The sequence below is a fragment of the Mirounga angustirostris genome, unplaced genomic scaffold (assembly GCF_029215605.1).
Source record: "Mirounga angustirostris isolate CCGP_5_RB_7025 unplaced genomic scaffold, mMirAng1.0.hap1 SCAF_7, whole genome shotgun sequence".
Taxonomy (NCBI): Eukaryota; Metazoa; Chordata; class Mammalia; order Carnivora; family Phocidae; genus Mirounga; species Mirounga angustirostris.
The window spans coordinates 141675404-141695760 of record NW_026991715.1 but is presented as its reverse complement, the minus strand read 5'-3'; the positions used below and the strand labels follow the sequence as shown (position 1 = coordinate 141695760).

Sequence of the window (20357 nt, the reverse complement as noted above, 5' to 3'; positions counted from 1 at the left end):
AGATGAGTGACAAGTTGAGATCAACTAATTACATAAAAATAGACACAAGACATTGCTCCTCAACAGCACCTCTGATGTACACCTGCCAAAAATGTGTGTTACCTGGAACTAAGTGTGGGAAAACAGATGGATCCAAATGGAGGCACATTATGCAAAATAAATGGCCATGGGCTCTTGCAAAATGCCAATGTCTTTAAAGTCAAAGAGCCCGAGGAAACGTTCCAGAATAAAGAATCCCTGATTGGATCCTAAATTCAAAAATAAGATTTCTCAGTTTTACAGGGCATTACTGCATCAGTGGAAAAAATTTAAATACGGAGTGCATGTTAAGAGGATCAAATTATTGTTAAATTTTCTGTGTGTGGAGAATTATATTGAAGTGATGGGGGTTAATATCCTTCATGGAAGGTACATGGTGAAGTATTTTAGGGATTCAGAGTAAAAGATTTGCCACTAACTCCCAAGTAATTGAGAATAAGAGAATGTGTATGTGTGTATACCTATGCATACATACCTATGAATGCACATACACTCATCTGTATACATATATAGGCAAATGCAAACATAAACGAGAGAAAGAATGTAGTAAATGTTAACAATTAGTAAATCTTGGTATATGGGTGTTTGTTATAATATCCTTCCAATTTTTCCATAGGTTTGACATTTTTCAAAATAAAATGTTGGGGGGAAAAAGACAAATCCCAGTGTCTTTTCCCTGGCTTTGGTTTGGCTATTAGTTAAGGTTCAGATAAACTGAAGTGGAAAATCCCCAAGCTACTAAAAGAAATAATCTGTTCTAATCCTTTACAATATTTGGATATTTTGGCAATTATAAACAAGGGCAGTTGAAGGCTAACTAAACAAATACGTCTTCATATATGTTTGACCCTGTAAGGGATGCCTGTTAAATATACAAACAAATAAAATAACACAGCCAGGCATCCAGGCATGGTGATAATCACAAGTTTTTGATTTGGAAATGTTTCCCAGTTTGAGAGTTATTGCTTTCAGCTGTGATAATAACGGGCTTTTCCGCTAAGGGAAAAATACATAGTGTTTAAAATAAATATCGTCAGTACAGTTTTGCAGTGTTGAGGAAACATGAATGACCTTTTTTCCTTTTCTTTAAACATTATAATCACTTGAAGTTCTCATGAATGTTTGTTGGGGGAAACAGAATTCTGATGGACTAAAGGTGAAAAAAAAAGATTGGTTACAAAAGGGCTTGCCCATCATTTTAAACAAAGCTCAACTGTTTCTATTTGTCGCCTTCACCCAAGGAGAAGCCCAGATTTTTGCCCAAGCATGTTGGCTACGCTTTTTTATGAAATCTGGATTTTTCCTGTTGAATGCAATTCAGAATGGAATTATAAGCTCAGGGGACGTCATTACTTACTTCCTAGGAATTGACTCAAACCAGTGTTGTTCTGAGCATTGCAGCTGTCTTTACAGTTACCCTGAGACCAGTTTTAAAAGAATCCACACATTGCTCCAAGGACCAGCAAAAGGTTTGAAGACATCTTCTTGATGTGATTTCACACTCTCTTTTTTTTTCCTTATGGAAAAGTAGTAACAAGTTGGGACCTCCCTCAATCTGACATGATAAATCTTTCAGCAAGAAGGTTAAAGAATTATTCAGTTATCACACTAAATTCTATTTCTGTTTTTTTTTTCTTTTTTTCTCTAATAGCCAAAATACCAAGAACTATAGCGAATACCATTTATCGAGTAGCCATGATGTTTCTGACATCATGCTCGGTGAACTACCTACAGTCATCAGATACAAACACCACAAGAGCTCTGTCGCTTCTATTATCTTACTTTACAGAGAAGGAACATTTTATAGCTAAATTAATAGGTGGTGCTTGGTCTGATAATAAAGCCTTGCTTTTACCACTACAGTATACTGCTTCCTGCCAATGAAGGGCATTTATTTTTCTTTATTCCATCCTCCACTTCAGAATGTGACAGATAGCATACAGAAGCACAGCCAAATGGATTGAAACAAATCCTTTTCAGGTGGCAATTTTATTACTTTTCTCTACCAGCTGGACCATTAGGTATTTTATGAGTGTGTTTATTTTTCTAGAGTCTTAACAAGGACGGGCATTTATTTGTCAATTAAAATCCATACCACCAACTAAAGGAAGTATCAGACATTCTGCAGGAATCATTCATGTCAAGGTAATTTGCCTTGATTTAGACCAATGATCATGGAAGAATTCAGCCGAATTCTCAAGGACCCTCCTTGGAAGGGAGAGAAAACAACAGGGGGAGTTTCTAAAGCAAGAAGGCTACTCAACTGATGCCCATTCACTGACTCAAAAAGACTTGGCAGGTGGGAAGTTGAGTGCATATTCAACATCCAGTAGCTACTGCTTCTTGTTTGTTCAACAAACATGATCATCAGATCTGTGCCAGGCACTGGAGTCATTCAGAGGCTACAGTTGCCTGCAAGTCTAAATTCCTAATCTCTATTGAATTGCTATGCAAAGTAGGATGTTAGGAATAAACGATAATACCAATACCAATACTAAACCAGTCACTTATTAGTAATCATGACTATTAGCATTATCTTTAAAATATAGTAATAAATCATTTTGGATGCACCCAGGACATTTTCCTCATAGTGTTTTTTAAATCTTTTTCTAAAAACAGTCACGAATCAGGTGGAAGATAACCAATTAGAAACTTCCATGTTGTAAACATTAAACTTTGATTATATTTACCTTGGATGACTAAGTAAGTTGCTTCACTTTTCTCCATGCTTAAAATGGTGTTATATAGCCACATTGTGCTTGATTACATGATTCATTTCTATGGTGAACCCTTGGAAACATGCATATAGGTTGTACACATTGGGAAGCCATTTAATAATTCATTAAAACTTAATATGTTTTAAATTGTAAGCCTGATTTTGCATTTATACCTAGCTAATTTTATTTTGCTGAAATGTGTTGATCAACGATTATTTTTTCTAATATGACCCATCATTATGAACATTAAGCCACCAACTTTGGCAACAATGTCATCAGCTACAATCTGTTTTCATCTGTTTTCTTTCAAACTGGTTTATTGGAAGGAGTATAATATTATAGAATCACAAAATGATTATAACAAGTTAATATGAGTTTTTTCACTTAAATTGGTAGTTACCCCTGCTTCTCTGAAAAAAGAATCTGGGAGGAAAATGCCAAAATTGTAAGACCTCCTATGATAGGTTCAGAGAATGAGTTTGTTCTGGAACACAGTGGGTGTTTTTTAGAGTGCAAATTATTTGTTAAATAAAGGCAACAATTAATCAAGTGAGAAATTTGACTGAAAGTAATACTTTTCAAAGGTAGTATTTTTTCTTCTTCTACTGAATTATGTTCATTGTGCAACTTCCCCTGTAGAAAAGATACCTGTTTTTAATTCTTGAGTATTTTACTTTTAAAATGCTCCTATCTTAAATTCAAAATTACATATTTGCTTTTATGATAGAATATTTATGACAGTTGTAATTGATAGCGGTTTGTGTAATGCTCATTCACACACATCTTTGAAGCTCCATATTTTATTTTATTATAGGGACTATGTGAATTTTCATTTTCTGCTTATAGACTTTATCTTGGATTTTCTTTTTTTTTTTTAAAGATTTTATTTATTTGCGAGAGAGAGAATGAGAGACAGAGAGCATGAGAGGGAGGAGGGTCAGAGGGAGAAGCAGACTCCCTGCCGAGCAGGGAGCCCGATGCGGGACTCGATCCCGGGACTCCAGGATCATGACCTGAGCCGAAGGCAGTCGCTTAACCAACTGAGCCACCCAGGCGCCCTATGCAATATTCTTTATAGTCATATTTATGTAACCAATTGATTATGACAGAATGCTTTAACTGATATTTTATCTGTACCCAACCTATGGTTGCAATTGGTGAATGAGTGTAGTACAGAATAATGGAGGATATTCCTGTTTATGTTAACAAGTTATACAAAAGTGAAACAATAAGATGTGTTGAAAATTCACCATTTGTCAGCGACATTAATGACTTCTTTGTTAAATCAGATAATAACATTTGAGTACTGGAAAAATCTTTTCTTAATTTTTTTGTACTACTCACAGTGTAATGACCATAGACATGATACACTTTTAAGTTTAATCTGCATTATTAACAATTTTTCCATTATGCTCCTTTGTCTGGACAATACAAAAAAATAACAAATCAAGCTCTGATTTCTAACATGGAACATTTCCTTGGTATAAATACTTTCCAAATTGCCAATGTCAAGCTATTACCAGGGCATTGCTGAACACAGAGCTAGGAAAACACATGCAGTAGTCCACATTACTCAGTGTTTCCACCATACAGATCAAAAGACACACGGAACATGCAACTTAATAAACTGCAGTAAAAATAAGGAAGTGATGAATTTTGAGTATTTATTTTGTTATTAATATGATTTACTTAATTTTAAGTTTATGCAGTTTAGTTGTTAATAATGGCCATATTAACAAATAGCTTGTAAATTTTTTTAAAATTTCACAGTGAGCTATTGTCAGCTGGTTCAAACCAGATTCAGTGCAGTGTTGCCCAGCGCCACTGACTGACTAGTCTGTGTGGAAAGTTTCTGGGTTTGCTAATCCATTCTGTGGTCCTATTTACTTATTTCTGCTCCAGTACAACCCTATTAATTAGTTCAGTTTTAAAACTCAACTTGAGGGGCGCCTGGGTAGCTCAGTCAGTTAAGCAGCCGACTCTTGATTTCGGCTCAGGTCATGATCTCAGGGTCATGGGATCGAGCCCCATGTTGGGCTCTGAGCTCAGTGCAGAGTCTGCTCAAGATTCTTTCTCTCCCTCTCCCTCTGCCCCTCCCCCTGCTGTCACACTTCCTCTCTTTCTCTCTCTAAAATAAATAAAAATAAATTAAATTCAGCTTGATATCTGGACGAGCAATCCTTTCACAGTTCTTTTTTTTTTTTTTCTGGAATCTTTTTGCTGTTCTCGTAAAGGGATATCTTGAGACTTCCATCTTCACTGTACATTTTATCATTATTTTGTGAATTTCACAAAAAAATGTCTTGGAACTTTGGATGAAATCCCACTGAATAATGGGTCAGTTTGGTGAGAACAGATATCTGTATGATCCTGAGTTTTCTTACGCATTAATACTGTATTGTTCTCCTTTTTAAGTCTCTTTCACATTTTTAATATAATCTTAAAAGGTTTAAAACTTCTTTTTTAGATTTATTCCTAAATATTTTATATTTTTGGTTGCAGGTGTAAAGACTTTTTTATCTTCCTTTTTTTTCTCTTAAGTCACCTCCTTTGAGATGTAATTTACATAGAGTGGATGCACAAACTTTGTATGTGTGGTTTGAATAAATTTTGACAAGTGTGTACACTCATGTCACCACCTCCACAATCAGGATGTAAAACAGTCCTGTCATCCCAGGAAGTCCTTAGGGCCCCATTTCAGTCAAATCCTCACTCCCTTCCAAATCCCGGGAAGTCACTGATTGACTTTTTGTCACTGCAGATTAGTTTTGCCTGTTCTGGACGTTCATATAAATGGAATTATACAGTATGTACATTTTTGCATCTGGCTCTTTTTGCCAAGCAGAATATTCTTCTCCAGACACTTTATTTATAAACTTGCTGGTATGTGGCAGTGAAATTTGTGTTTTGTGAAAATTGATGTTATGTACAGTTATTTTGTTAAACCTTTTTAGTAAACCCAATAATTTATCTGGGACTATTTTAGTTTTTTAATGTGAATAATAACAGAATCTGGAGATAATGACATTTTGATTTTTTTCCTTTCCAACCCTTATACCCTTTATTTATTTTTCTTGTCTTATTATGCTAGCCAGACCATTCAGAGCTAAATTGAAGTTGTAACAGTAGGCATCATCATGTTTCTCTTATTTCCCACAAGAATGCTTCTCTATATTGCACCATTAAATTTAATAATTGCTGTAGGTGTTATATAAACAGATTTTATTAGGCTAAGGAAATTTCTTTCCATTTCCAGTTTGCTAACATTTTTAAAAGTCATTAATGTGTATTGGATTTTATTAACTACTTTTTACTATAGCTATTGATAATTTTTTTTCTTTTAATGTCCCATTTACATATATATTCATGAGTGAGATTGGCTTCAAAGACCAAGATTTGGCAAACTTTTTCGTAAAGAGTCAGTTGATAAATATTTTTAGCTTGCAGGCCATACAGTCCATCACAACTTCTCAGCTTTTCTATTATAGTATAAAAGCAACCATAGATAATATGTAAGCAAATATTTATGTCTGTGTTTCAATAAAGCTTTATATGAAAATAAAGGCAGCCAGGAGTGCCTGGGTGGCTCAGTTGGTTAAGTGTCTGACTCTTGATTTCAGCTCAGGTCATGATCTCAGGGTCATGAGATCGAGCCCTGGGTTGGGCTCTGCACTGGGTGTGGAGCCTGCTTAAGACTCTCTCTCTTCTCTCCCTCTGCCCCTTCCCCTCACTTGCCCACACTATCTCTTTCTCTCAAAAAATTTTTTAAAAAAGGAAAAAAGACAGCCCGTAGATTATATTTTGCTGGCTCCTTTCAGTAAAACAGATTTAAATACCTTTATGACACTAGAATGATTTATATTTTCTATGTCTTCTTGAATCAGTTTTGTTAAGTTACATTTTCTAATATTCTCTCCATTTCATCTAAGTTTTAAAATTGATTTTACAGCTGTGTTATTTGTAGTTCTCCTTTATTTTATTTCATCCTACTTTCTTGCAAGATGTTTTAATTTGAGACTTTTCTCTTTTCTTGATCGATCTTAGAATTTTTTTTACCAAACTTTAAGCACAGCCAAGGAAGTGGTGACATCATGTTTGTCATCCATTTAACTCACAAATAATTTGACTTATCTACAGATGGTAGATCACTCCTCCATATGGTTCATCCATCTCTGTTCAATGTTGCATCCTTTCTTAAACTACATGCTCAAATAAAGTGGTCATCTTTCATATGTAGAAGAAGACACTTCATTCGGTGGTGTAGGATATTGGTTCCTTTTTAATGGATACTGAAAGGAAGCACTCTTTAAACACTTAGTGTTTGCCAAGCACTCTACTGCATGTTTCACGTATATCATCTCACTTAGTCTTCCTTTTTAAGTTTTTATTTAAATTGCAGTTCGTTAACATACAGTGTAATATTAGTTTCAGGTATACACCTTAGTGATTCAGCACTTCATACAACACTTGGTGCTCATCAAAACAAGTGCCCTCCTTAATCCCCGTCACTGATTTCACCATCCCCCACCCACCAGTTTGTTTTCTGTAGTTAAGAGCCCGTGTCTTGGTTTTCCTCTCACTTTTTCCCCCTCATGATGGTTTGTTTTGTTTCCTAAATTCCGTATATGTCATCTCACTCAGTCTTCCAGTTGTTTTACTAAGTTTTATCATTACTTCTGTCTTTTCAGAAAAAGAAAGTGGGGCTTGGAGAAATTAATAGCCAGAAAAGTAATGGTGGGCCAGGATTCTAAACTCAGGCCGTGTGATTCCAGAGTTTTGCCCTTAACCTCAGGAAAAGTTGTCTGCTACTTTTCCTCTAATTCTGTGCTCAAAACACTAAACTTTTAATGCATAACTTAGTGTCCAAAGAGGATATGGCCATTATGAAGAAAGCCTAGACCAATTATGTCCTACAATTTAAGTTTAAAGTGGGATTCTAGTTTGTAATTAATTCTCTTGTGAGATTGATTCTTGCCTAAAACACTAGGATTGTATTTTTGATTGTTACTAAGCGAAGGCCAGATCATGAACAATGGTTCCATTTCTGTGTAATATTTCTTTTTTTTCTGTATAATATTTTCTAATTTTCAAAGGCTTTTTACAAAAATCTCATGTTATCCTCACAATATGTCTTTGAAAAGTGATAATTATTTTTTTCTGTTTCAGAATTAAGTACATTGAGGCTGAGAGATTGAAGTAATTAGGTCAAAACTGAAAATTTCCGAGCGTGAAGCTCAGATGTAAATGAAGCTCTTCTCTTTTGCCGTATAGGACTCTTCTCCAGTACAACATAAATCAGACATTTCGTGAATCCTTGCCTGAAACTGCCAGATGATCTGACTCTTACATCATCTGATTTTGCTCAGGGTTGTAGAATTAAGAATTGGATGATGAGTAACTTACTAGTGTGTCAGAGGACTGCAGTATTTAATGCATGTATGTACCTAATTTGCTAAATGAGCAAAGTAACCTCCAGAGAGTTAATGCATGACAGAAATGTGTTGAAATGAGAACTAGAATATATATAATTAAAGAACCCATTTCTCCACTGGACAAAACAAGTCAAGAAGGTGGACAGAATTTTTTCTATGTACTTCTTCCTAGAGTATTCCCACATCAGCTAGGCCTGCAGATACTTGTCAGTTTTTGAAAGCTTGATTTTCAGTTTTTTAATTTATTGGTCTGGATAATTTAGTGTTCCCTGTGTTGTTTTTTTTTTAACACCAGCAAAGAACCTGTGTATGGTTGGCTGACTTCTCAGGGTCTTTTGACAATGCTGTTCCCCCAAGGCCCATCAAACTGATGTCGACTTGTTTTAATGACCAATGTTCCAAATAATGACATGTAAAATATCTGTTGTGAACCTCTTTCCTTGACTATGATTTCTTTATAAGGGAGAAAGGAAAAAAAACAAAAACAAAACTCCAGGGTGATTCCAAACCAGCCCTAAATTTAATAGAAGTGGACATACAACCTTCATTGGGAGGAAATACAGTTGCATAGTCTATTGGTAATGATGTGTATCTTTTCTTTACGGCAGAGTTCGTGTTCTGATTGTGCACTGTTACGCTGTATGTGCAGACATTGTTATGTGTAGTACATAGACATAAATATTAATAGTAAATCCTAATGATAATTTTAGGCATAACTAACATTTTAGTTCTTGACTCTGCTCCAGGCACTGTCATAAGTAATTTAATTTGATCCTCACAACAAACCTAAAAGGTTGGCACTAATTATCACCATTTTACAAATGACTAAAATGACACCCAAAGAAATGAAGCAGGTCAGCCAATTCACACTAGTAGTTAAAGTGCTGGGTCCAGATTCCACATTCTGAACTATATGCTGTAAGCCATTTGACATATGGTTGAAGAAAAAAGGTATTGGGATTTGCATGAGAAACAAGTACCTACCTCACAAAAACAAATGCAGAGCATTAGACCACTAGCCCGTCCTGTTATCAAGGTAATAAGTTCAGTGGCCAGGAAGATAGATGCATGTTTGAATTCTCTTGAATCACAGGATGTAGAAATAGAATAAATTTTAAAGTCATTTTTTTCTGTTTGGCATAGTCTCCACTTTATGAGAACAGAAACGTTTGGAAGAAATTTCCCTCAGATTTTCATGTATTTTTCTCTCGAATAGACATTGTGAGTCTTATAACTGATCATGTTTGCCTATTTTCTTTGACTACTAAGAAGTTTGGAACCAAATGTGCAGCCTACCTATAATAATTGTGTAGGATTTTAGGATGCCCTGATACTAAACCTGTCCTTACTTTTTATTATTTCTCTACCCCATTTTTCATGGGCCCTGGTTTCTTGAGCTGTTTACTCTTTATTCTGTTGTATGGTAAAAAATCCTTCAGGGCACCTCAAAATCATACTAAGGTGTGGACATCAAAAATAAAATAGGTAAGATAAAAATTCAAAATAGGTAATTTTATTTAAAGTCACAGAATTGTCATAAATATGGACCAGGGAGATTTTCTGTTAAATTAAAAAAGACACTTAGTTTAGTTTGGTTTGGTTTGAAGAATAGAGCATATATATATATAAGTACATTATTACATGAAACTCTGTTTCACGTATCCTACTGTAAAAAAATAAGGTTTTTCTTTTGCTTTGTTTTGTTTTTGTTTTGTTTTTTGGAGTTTTTGTTTGTTTGTTTTTGGTGGGCAGCAAAGCAAGGTTTATTGAGTGATAGCAAAGTGATAGTACAAAGCTCCCGAGGAGGGAGGGGACCCAAGAGGGTTGCCCAATAAGTTTTATCCTATTTTGGTGAAACTATTTCTAAAGCATATTTTTCCATTTCACAGTTAGTTGTGTGACACATAGGGACAGTTTTCTGGTGCTTAATAACAAATGTTAAAGGTGAATGTCTCCATAATACTGTGTAGCTTATAAAATAGTGTTATTTCGGATGACCTCATAACACACCTAATCCCCACCACTTTTCTGTGACGCCACCATTGATCATTCTGACAAACGAGAGATGGAACCTCCATGCCAATTATTCAGATGAGTTGAAGAGGTCACATTTGAAACCAGGGTGTTAAGCTCTCTTGGTCGTGATGTCTGGGAGCATCTCATTATCAGTGTGGCCAAGAGAGAACAATGTTTCTAAGCAGCACCAGCCCCAGAGATACAACTGCAGATACATAACCTGTCTGTCTACTGATGCAAGATGAGTCCATTCTTGTTTACAAGAGGGAAAGTGACTGAAAAAGGAAAAAAAAAATTACTCTATCATATCCCAAGGAAGGGAGAAGAGGAAGGATCCTGGGACAGTGGGAGAGGGGTGGAGCTGGGGGAGGAAAAAGAAAATATTGCTTCTGGATGAAAAAATTAATGAGCACAGGACACAGACCACCAAGATAAGATAAGTCAGTGCAGAGAGTCAGCTTCCTGACAGCCCCTAGTGAGTCGTGTGTGGCGTGTCGCAGATCCCGTGATTACCTTTCATTCCGAGAGCGGTGCTGCTAGAAAGTTGAGATGATGAGTTTTCATGATGGATGGAATTCCTGAGTGTGCTTGGAGGGTAGAGGCAGATAAAGGAGGCTGTGCTGGGGCTCTAATCTCCTCGCAGAAACTGGCAGCTGCCTTTTCCTGGCTGGCTCCTCGACTTCGTGGGTCCTGTGCGGAGCGCCAGGCGCCAGAAACAACAATCATGTCAAGTCGCACTTCAGGACTGAACAAAGTTATCTCTGTCCAGCACGTTTCCAAAGGCAGTGAAAAAAAAGGTCTGAACAGATGGACGAATTTACTTGTGCCATTTCCCTCTGGTGAATCTTACGAGCTCTTTTGCTCACGGTGTGTTTGTTTTCCATACTTTGAACATTTTTTTCCCCCAGATATAAAATTTGATATTTGAAAGTTGGTTCTGGCAAAGTTAACCAAATAATTCTTAAGTTAATTCCACAGATGTGTTTATTGATTCATGTCTAAAATTCTTTCTTTCCACATGTCAGTAATTAGCTATTCTTTCAGAATTTAAGGGTCACTCTATTTGTTAGCCAAACAAATAAACAAACAAGATACACAAGAGAAAGAGAAGCTTCATTAATACCAAATGAGTATTAGTGATTTGTAATTTGTATTAATTAACGTATACTAAGTAACAATACCAGTGAAACTATTTTAGTGATTAAAATGAAGCTTTCAATATTTATTCTTATTTATCACTTTTATTTATATTTTCTTTGATTCTTCATTGCCCTCTTTGTTAGGTAAAAGAAGCCCCAGTGTGTCAGATGCAGGATTCCCATATTTATTAATTTGCAGAGGCATATGTGTGGCCAAGTTAGGGAGCTCTCTTCTAAAGGTGGCATGGTTGAAGGTCGGAATTATGGCAAATGGTTGTATATTTTAAGATCACAATCTATAGAAACCCTACTTAGTCTAAACTATAATCCTTGCATGTTTGGAACCACAACTTAATGTCAAAAAGGGTTCCCTTCCATGTGCAGTTTCCTCTTTCAACTGCCTACAGTCAAATACAGAAAATGAAATGCCATCCAGAGTAATAACGTTGCCCTTGGACTCTAATCCAGAAACAGCGAAGGAGCTGTGCACCTTTAGGACTTCCCTCTCTTCGGGGATTAAGTGATGTCAGCTTGGCTGTCTATTTAGGATTATAATAGAGTTTAGTACAGAACTATTACACTTAAGAGGTAAAGCTTATCCACATTATAGAAATGATCATGTTCTGACAAGCATGATGGTGAGTGCTGCGTTGGTTCTCACTGACTGGGAATAGTAGAACTTAATTTAACATGAATACAATCACAGGAAGATGAAATTAGTGCACCATCACTTTTTTCTAAAATGACTGATGGAGTCTGAACAAAACTCATGGATTTAACACAATATGTAATGAGTGTTTTCCATGTGAAAGGCACTGTCCTGGGAAAAGCTTATGCTATGAAGATGACTCGGCCATCACTGTCATAACACAACATATTCTAGCACAAGCTAGAATTTGGGGTTCCACAAAAGTATAAGGTAACTGGGGCGACTGGGTGGCTCAGTCGGTTGAGCGTCTGCCTTCGGCTCAGGTCATGATCCCAGGGTCCTGAGATCGAGCCCCGCATCGGGCTCCCTGCTCGGTAGGGAGCCTGCTTCTCCCTCTCCCTCTGCCTGCCACTCTGCCTACTTGTGCTCTCTCTCTATCTCTCTGTGCTCTCTATCTCTCTGTCTCATTTATTTATAAATAAATAAAATATTTTAAAAAAAAGTATAAGGTAACTAAAATGTTTGTTGGGGAGGGTGGGTGCAGCAGAGACAGTGTGCCTCGCCAAAAGTAGACGGTGACCAAATTAAGAAAAAAAGCTTTGTGATAAATTGCAGGGTAGTGTTTTTCAGGCATAGTATTTTTTATTGTATAATTATTTTCTTTTCCATAAAGTAACTGTTAATGTCCTTGCTACAGCCCAGTCTCTGGTCTTGCTGCCCCAAAGGTGGCTGAGTCCACCCCTTTGGGCCACCGTCTGCTACCCGGTCCTCGTTCCCTCCAACGTGGTGCTGCCTCTGGGCCAGGCTGAGTGAGCTGTGCTAGTCGGCTTCCCCAGCCTGGCTGTGGCATTTCACATGTCCTCATGGTTGTGGCCCAAATGCTTCTGATGCTACACAGTGTCTCTTCCCCCTGACCTCCGTGGGACACGCACTCCCTCCTGATTCTGTGGCCTCTTCCCACGTGCCGCTAGCTTTCTGAGCCACCAATCACACCCATGACTTCAGTCTCTGCTCTAGATGCTACCAGCAGCTTAGACTTAGGGCAAGGCATTTAATTTCTTGATTTGTGTCCTCTTCTGAAAAAAATGGATTACTATAAGGGATAAGATTTCATAGGACTGGTTGTTGTAAATATCAGGTGAGTAACAAGTGAGGAAGATGCTGAAAGAGGACCTGTCCCAGAGCAGACCCCAGAGATATCCATGAACCTTCTCCTCCCTCCCTCCCTCTCTCCATTCTTTCTTTCCTCCTTTTCTTTATCTATTTCTTGCCTGCTTTCCTTCTTCTACTCTACTTCTTTTCATTCTCTCTTCTTTCCTTTCCTTTTCTTTATTTTGTTTAGTTTTTGGAGATCTTAAACCCACAAAAGAAGGATCTGTGATGTGTTTGGAGTTCAGAAAAGAAGGAGATTTCGGACAATGGAAGCATGAGAGAGATTCAGGGAGAGCATTTGATATAGGTCTTAAAGTTTGAATAGATTTTATACATGTGGAAAAGAGAGGAAGAACATGATGGAGACTGGTGGATGGGAAGTTAGAACCATCACGGAGGCCTTGCATTCTATGTGGAAGTGTTTGTAATCTATCAGGCAGGATGGAGCCTTGAAGGGGTGTGTGTGAGTGTGTGTGTGTGTGTGTGTGTGTGTTTTAATCATGTCATAGGTATGGCAGAGGGGTTGATACTGAAAATGGCTTTTGTGATTAATTGAATAGGTAGAGAAGAGAACAGGGAGACCATTCAGGGGACTTGAATCAGGTAGTGACAAACAAAAAATAGGAAGGGTTGTTGAGAAATAAATTACAATCTCAGTAGGACTCACTCAGCTAATGGTGTGTAGGGCACAAAGCATGTGGTGGAAGCAAAGGTGTTTGAGTTTTAAGCTTAGTGATGGGAAGGATAGAAGTAACAATACTGTGGAGAGGAAATCTATGGAAAGAAGGATTTTTGCAAAGGAAGTTTGAGGTGTCAGCTGGAAATTTGGGAAGTCGTGTTTCTAAAGTAATGGCAAATATAAGCCTTGAAGTTCTCAGCTACTTCAGCACCATTTATGTGGAGTTTGGAATAGAGATTAAATGACCAGGAAACACCCAAGGGTAATAAATGTCAGAGGAGAACAGGGCTTGAGATGCAGTGATGTGAGGGGTAGTGAGACTGACTTTCAGAATGATAACCACTGATCCAGAGAAATCAGAATAGAAACCTGAACTCCTCAAAACGATGGGATAGAATTTGGTTTCATGGTTTTCAATTAAGGTTTGTTTCTTACTAGTTGTTTTCAGTGTAGGATTTGGTGTTTTTTATGTTTTACAAAAATCATTTGTACCAACTTCTGCTTCTTTTAATGAATATTCAGTATACTAAAGTTGCAAATTCCAAAACCTAATTTTTCTTAAGCTCTTACATTCAGACTCTCATCATTCTATTTATAAATCTGGTACAGTTTAGCAATCACTTTCAAGGGGACTTTCGCAACTACGTTAATTAGATTTCATTAAATATTTAAATAGCATTCACAAATTTAATATATTCATTTCTCGTTTTTAAGCCTTTCAATGGTCTAGCAAACTAAATGGCCCCAAATTCTGGAGAAATCTACTTAAATATAGGAAATTGAATTTATAAGGATGTGACCCTTCAGTTGGCATGAACATTACAATATTGTTTTTTTTTAAAAAAAAAAGATTTTATTTATTTATTTGCGAGAGAGAGAATGAGAGACAGAGAGCATGAGAGGGAGGAAGGTCAGAGGGAGAAGCAGACTCCCTGCCGAGCAGGGAGCCCGATGCGGGACTAGATCCCGGGACTCCAGGATCATGACCTGAGCCGAAGGCAGTCGCTTAACCAACTGAGCCACCCAGGCGCCCTACAATATTATTTTATAAACTCATAAATTTTTCTTGCTTATAATTAAAACAACAAATCTGAATAAATTACCCAATCTTAAATTTGATAAATACATAAAACGGAAAATATACACAAATGATTTTTAAACACAAATATGTTAGGGCACTGGGCTTGTTTTTGGTTCATCACCTTTGTCCCTCACTCTAAACGTGGCTGGTTTTTTATTTATTTATTTATTTATTTATTTTTTAATTTTTATTTTTTTAAGATTTTATTTATTTATTTGACAGAGACAGAGACAGCGAGAACAGGAACACAAGCAGGGGGAGTGGGAGAGGGAGAAACAGGCTTCCCGCGGAGCAGGGAGCCCGATGCGGGGCTTGATCCCAGGACCTGGAATCATGACCTGAGCCGAAGGCAGACGCTTAACGACTGAGCCACCCAGGCGCCCAGTTTTTTAAAAAATTATACACCAAGGAAACAATTCTGCCACCCAAGGTCTGGTCTCCTTAGCAACAGTTCCCTTTGCCTTCCTCCAACTTAAAAACCGGAAAGTGAAGTATTCAAATTCTCAGCCTCTCTTGCAGCCATAGAGGGCCACTTGACATACTTCTGTCCAATGGGATATATAGATAGTTCTGTCTATTTTATTTTCTGGATAAAAAAGCAGTAGATATTTGCTCATTGCCACAGTAAATGAGACCTACTAGTTATCATATCCGAAATGTATGTGATCCTCACCATGTTTCAAAAACCATTTCATGTGCTTTCTTTGAGCTAATTGTAATGCCTATAACAACTCTATGAGGGAGATACAATTATCATTACACTTCATAGATGAGGAGACAATAACACAGGGAGGTTACTAAGTTGCCCAGAGTCACACAGCCAGTAAGTGGGCAAAGTTAAGATTTGAGACCCAGCACCCTAAATCCAGAGTCACATTCACCTCTCCACTGTAGTCACCACTTCTGACAGGTGCCTGAAGCTCGTTGCTGTATCTGTTCTGCAACGTTGACGGCATGCTCTTACATCTAACAGTTAGTTTCCGTGTCTTCCCCATTAGACTAAGTGGCCCTTAGCCATGTGCCTCTTTTACACACAAATCACAGCCCCAGAACTTGTCTCCCACAGATGTTCAACAAATACTTCAATGAATGCATGCCTTAAGATCTGCAAAATTACAGATGTCACAGAGATAAGCTTATTTTGAAAACCTCAATATGTCAAACCCTTGAAGTAGAGAGGCAGAAAAGTGACTTTTGGACTCTGTAAGGAGGGTGTCACTTTGTGTAGTGACCACTTTGCCTACTGCCACCATAGAAAGGGAGCTGGGAAGCCCCTCACCAGATCCCGTAAGGAAGGAGATCCAACATTGGGCCATTGTGTGTTTTTCCATGAATGACAGTGTCATTATCTTACACTTTGATAAGTGTCTGGCTATAGAGCAAGAAAATAACAATGCCCTTTTCAGGTCTGTGATTTCCCTTGAGAAAAGCTGAGGTGTGATTGGATCCCTGGGCCCCTATGTAGAGCTGATATCTGCCCTCCCATGTACGAAAGTAGCACCAGAGTCTCCAGGACCCAGGATGTGGTCCATAGAAAATGGGTGTCATTGACAGATTAAGAGATCATGTCAAGCTTCATGATATAGTGTATTTATTTGGTTTGGATGAAATGATGTATTAGAGTTTTACAGAGAAACAGAACCAATGGGAGATATATATGTATATATATGTATATGTGTATCTGATATACTATGAGGTATTGGTTCACACACTTATGGACACTGAGAAGTCGTATGATCTGCTGTCTATCAGCTGGAGACCAGGAAAGTTGGTGGTGCCATTCAGCCCAAGTACAAAGATATGAGAACCAGAAGCACCAGGAGAAGGAGATGATGCATGTCTCTGCTCAAAAAACTTAGGCAGGGAGGGCTGAATTCTGCCTTCTTGTGCCTTTTTGTTCTGTTTGAGTCCTCAGTAGATGGATGATATCCACCCACAATGAGGAGGGTGAACTGCTTCACTGAGTCCACCAAGGCAAATACTAATTTCATCCAGAAACACACTCAAAAACACAGCCAGAAATAATGTTCAGGTAAATATCTGGGCCTCCCATGATCCAGTCAAGTTGACACATAAAATTAACAATGACAAATAAATATGTAACACTTGGGAAAAAATGTGTGAATGTTATGTCAGACAAGTATGGCTCATGGCCCATGTTCATTCAGCAAAGCTATTTTGTCATTACTCAGTAGGAGCCCACCCTGCCTCCCTGGGCGAGCACTCACATGGACCCAGACTCTCCAATTGCTCTTAAAGGAGGTGTAAAGACAACCTTATTTCAGTCATTCCATTGTCCAGACCCTTATAGTCATGGAGCCTCCAACTCAGTGGAAGGTGGCTTCCTCCCTCCCTCAATGGGAGGGCCGCAGGTAGAAAGCCCACAGCCTGCAGTTGGAGGAGGCAGAGTTTGATCGTTTCTCCTGCTACCAACCTCCCCCTTGTAACCAGGGATTCTGAGACCTCCAGGGGGCAGGGGGGCGGGGGCAAGAGGGAAAGGGGGTTCTTGCTCATGGTGGCTGTGGTTAAGCCCAGGGGCCCCAGGACCCAGACAGGTCCACCCCCGCTGGGGTGGAAGGGGAGCCTGATCACCTCCCAAAGACCTCTTAGAGGTCTCACAGATAGGGATTCCCAGGGAGGGAATTTAATAACTTCTGGAGTGTGAATGTGTGAGTGAATGTGCCATCCAACCTGGCTTGCTCAAGCGTACTGATTCTGTGACTCCACGGGCGGGCATCCTTAAAGTCCCCAGAAGCCTACGGAGTCTGAGTGGACCCGTCTGCGATTCCGTGGTGAATGGCATATAGTCTATGGCGGCGTCGGAATAGTTTCCGATCGTAACTCACAACGCTGAGACCACTAGGGCTAAGCCTCACCTAAGCTCCTTCAGGACATGGCCAGACAGGCATCTGATTGGTCTCCTCATCTCAGGAGGCACCCCCCCTTTGTCTGTCTCCGCGCCACCACACACAGGGACGTCACCATGGGGTCAGGGCAGAGTAAACCTACAGTTCTAGAGATCATGAGCAAAAACTTAAAGAAGAGGTTTTCGGGAGACTATGGAGTCAGAATGAACCCCGGCAAGTTGAGAACCATAACCCAGAAGCCTATGGAGTCTACCCACAAGCCATGGTAGACCTCATAGAATCCATCTTCCAGACTCATCGGGCAACCTGGGAAGACTGCCAGCAGTTACTCTGTACCCTGTTTAACACAGAGGAAAGGAGGAGAATAATGAAAGTTGCACGGCAGTACCTGGAAGAGCACGCACCAGCGGGAGTCATCAACTCTGCTGCCTGGGCTAATACAGCTGCACCCAAAGAGCGCCTAGCATGGGACTTCACCACAACCAAGGAACAGACCCACATCCGCCGGTACCAGGAGGCCCTCCTCTGGGGAATCCGGGCGGGAGATTAGAAACCCATGAACATGACTAAGGTATCCTCGGTCACTTAACAACCAGGGGAGTCCCCTGGGGACTACTACAAAAGACTATGTGAAGCCTACAGCATATACACACCATTTGACCCCGAGGCACAGGAAAGCCAACAGATGGTAAACACCTCCTTTGTGGCTCAGGCCTCCCCAGACATCAGAAAAAAACTTCAGAAACTAGAGGGTTTTGCCGGAATGAACATCACCCAACTAATAGAGATTGCCAATAAGGTCTACATGAACAGGGAGGTCACAGCCAAATGGGAAGCTGACAAAAAGATGAAAAAGAAATTCAGCCTCCATGCTGCCACCCTGAAAGAAAAAGACAACACAAAGATGGGAAGACCCCAACCACCGTAAGGGGGAAAGCCCAGAAATCCCTTGGCAAGGGATCAATGTGCCTACTGTAAAGAGAAAGGGCATTGGAAAAACGAATGTTGCAACCAGGGAAAGGCTCAAAAGCCCAGCTGCTACAAGGAAGAACCCCAAGTGGAGGACCTCATAGGCCTTGTGGGAATGGACTCAGACTGAGGGGGACCGGGCTCTTTCCTCCTTGGCCCCCATGGGCCCATGGTCAAAATGAAGGTGGGGGGCCAACCAGTGATTTTATGGTTGATACTGGGGTTGAGCACTCTTGTCACCTCCCCAGTGGTCCCTTTCAGCAAAAGGACTACGACCGTCCTTAGGGCCACCAGGACGCGGGCAATACAACAGCCCTTTTACCAGTCTTGCCAGTGCGAACTCAGGGGCCACAAGGTCTGACACAAATTCCTTTATCTGCCCAATTGCCCCATTCCTCTCCTGGGCCGAGACATACTCTCCAAGCTTAGGGCTCAGATAACCTTTGAGCCCACTGGACACATTAGCCTCCAATTGAACCCAAGGCAAGAGGAAACAGGGTCTCTAATACTAGCAATTACCACACCAAGGGAAGAAGAATGCAGGCTATTCTGTGCCCAGACCCAACCAAGCAGCACACTGGAATTCAGACTCGCCTTCCCTTCAGTATGGGCTGAAAACAACCCACCTGGACTAGCCCAGGATCGGGCCCCTATCATTGTTGAACTGATCCCAGGAGCCCAACCTCAGAGGCAAAGGCAATACCCCCTTCCACAAGAAGCTAAAATCGGCATCCAAGAACATATGACCAAACTCAAAGAAGCAGGTATTCTAGTCAAGTGCCAGTTGGCCTGGAATACCCCATTCCTGCCAGTCAGGAAGCCAGGAGGGGGATACCAACTAGTTCAAGACCTGTGGGCCATCAACAAAGTGACCATCTCTGCACCCAGTGGTCCTGAATCCATATACCCTTCTAGGCCAAATCCCAGGGTTGGCCAGATGGTTCACTTGCCTAGATTTGAAAGATGCTTTCTTCTGCCTCTACTTAGCTCCCCAGGGCCAGCCACTATTTGCCTTTGAATGGTCTGAACCTGATACATGGCACCAAATGCAACTGATTTGGATGCGCCTCCTGCAGGGTTTTAAAAACTCATCAACCCTCTTTGAGGAAGCACTGGCCATGGACCTCGCCAGCTTCCCAGGAGAGGCCACACGATGCACCATCCTCCAGTATGTGGGTGACCTCCTCCTTGCCAGTGACACACAAGAAGACTGCACAAAAGGCACAAAGGCCCTCCTACAGCTCCTGTCAGACTCAGGATACCGAGCCTCATGAAAGAAGGCACAAATCTGCCAACAACAGGTCTGATACGTTGGTTTCCTCCTCACCCAAGAGAAAAGAGAACTAGGGCCGGAGAGGAAAAGGGTCATCATCTCTCTGCCAGAGCCCCAGACAAAAAGGGGCCTACGAGAATTCCTGGGGGCTGCAGGATTCTGCCGCATCTGGATCCCTGGGTTCTCGGCAATAGCAAGACCCCTTTATGATCTCTTAGGGGGACCAGATCAAGAACCCCCTACCTGGACTAAGGAAGCAGAAGCTGCTTTCACAGAGATAAAGACCGCCCTGGGGCCGGCTCCAGCCCTGGCCTACCAGATGTAGAAAAACCCTTCAATCTCTA

The 20357-nt window shown here is 39.9% G+C and overlaps 1 protein-coding gene and 1 long non-coding RNA gene across 3 annotated transcripts in view; both read left to right on the top strand.

Annotated features, from left to right (window-relative positions):
• FBXL7 (F-box and leucine rich repeat protein 7) overlaps positions 1–20357 on the top strand; it is a 371784-nt gene that overhangs the window by 187890 nt on the left and 163537 nt on the right. The window lies entirely within an intron of this gene.
• The window catches only part of LOC135365455 (uncharacterized), a 100853-nt gene extending 80496 nt beyond the window's left edge, over positions 1–20357 (top strand). The window contains exon 2 of the long non-coding RNA XR_010413352.1: positions 1–20357. This exon is cut by the window's left edge and continues 78056 nt beyond it. This is a non-coding gene — a long non-coding RNA (uncharacterized LOC135365455).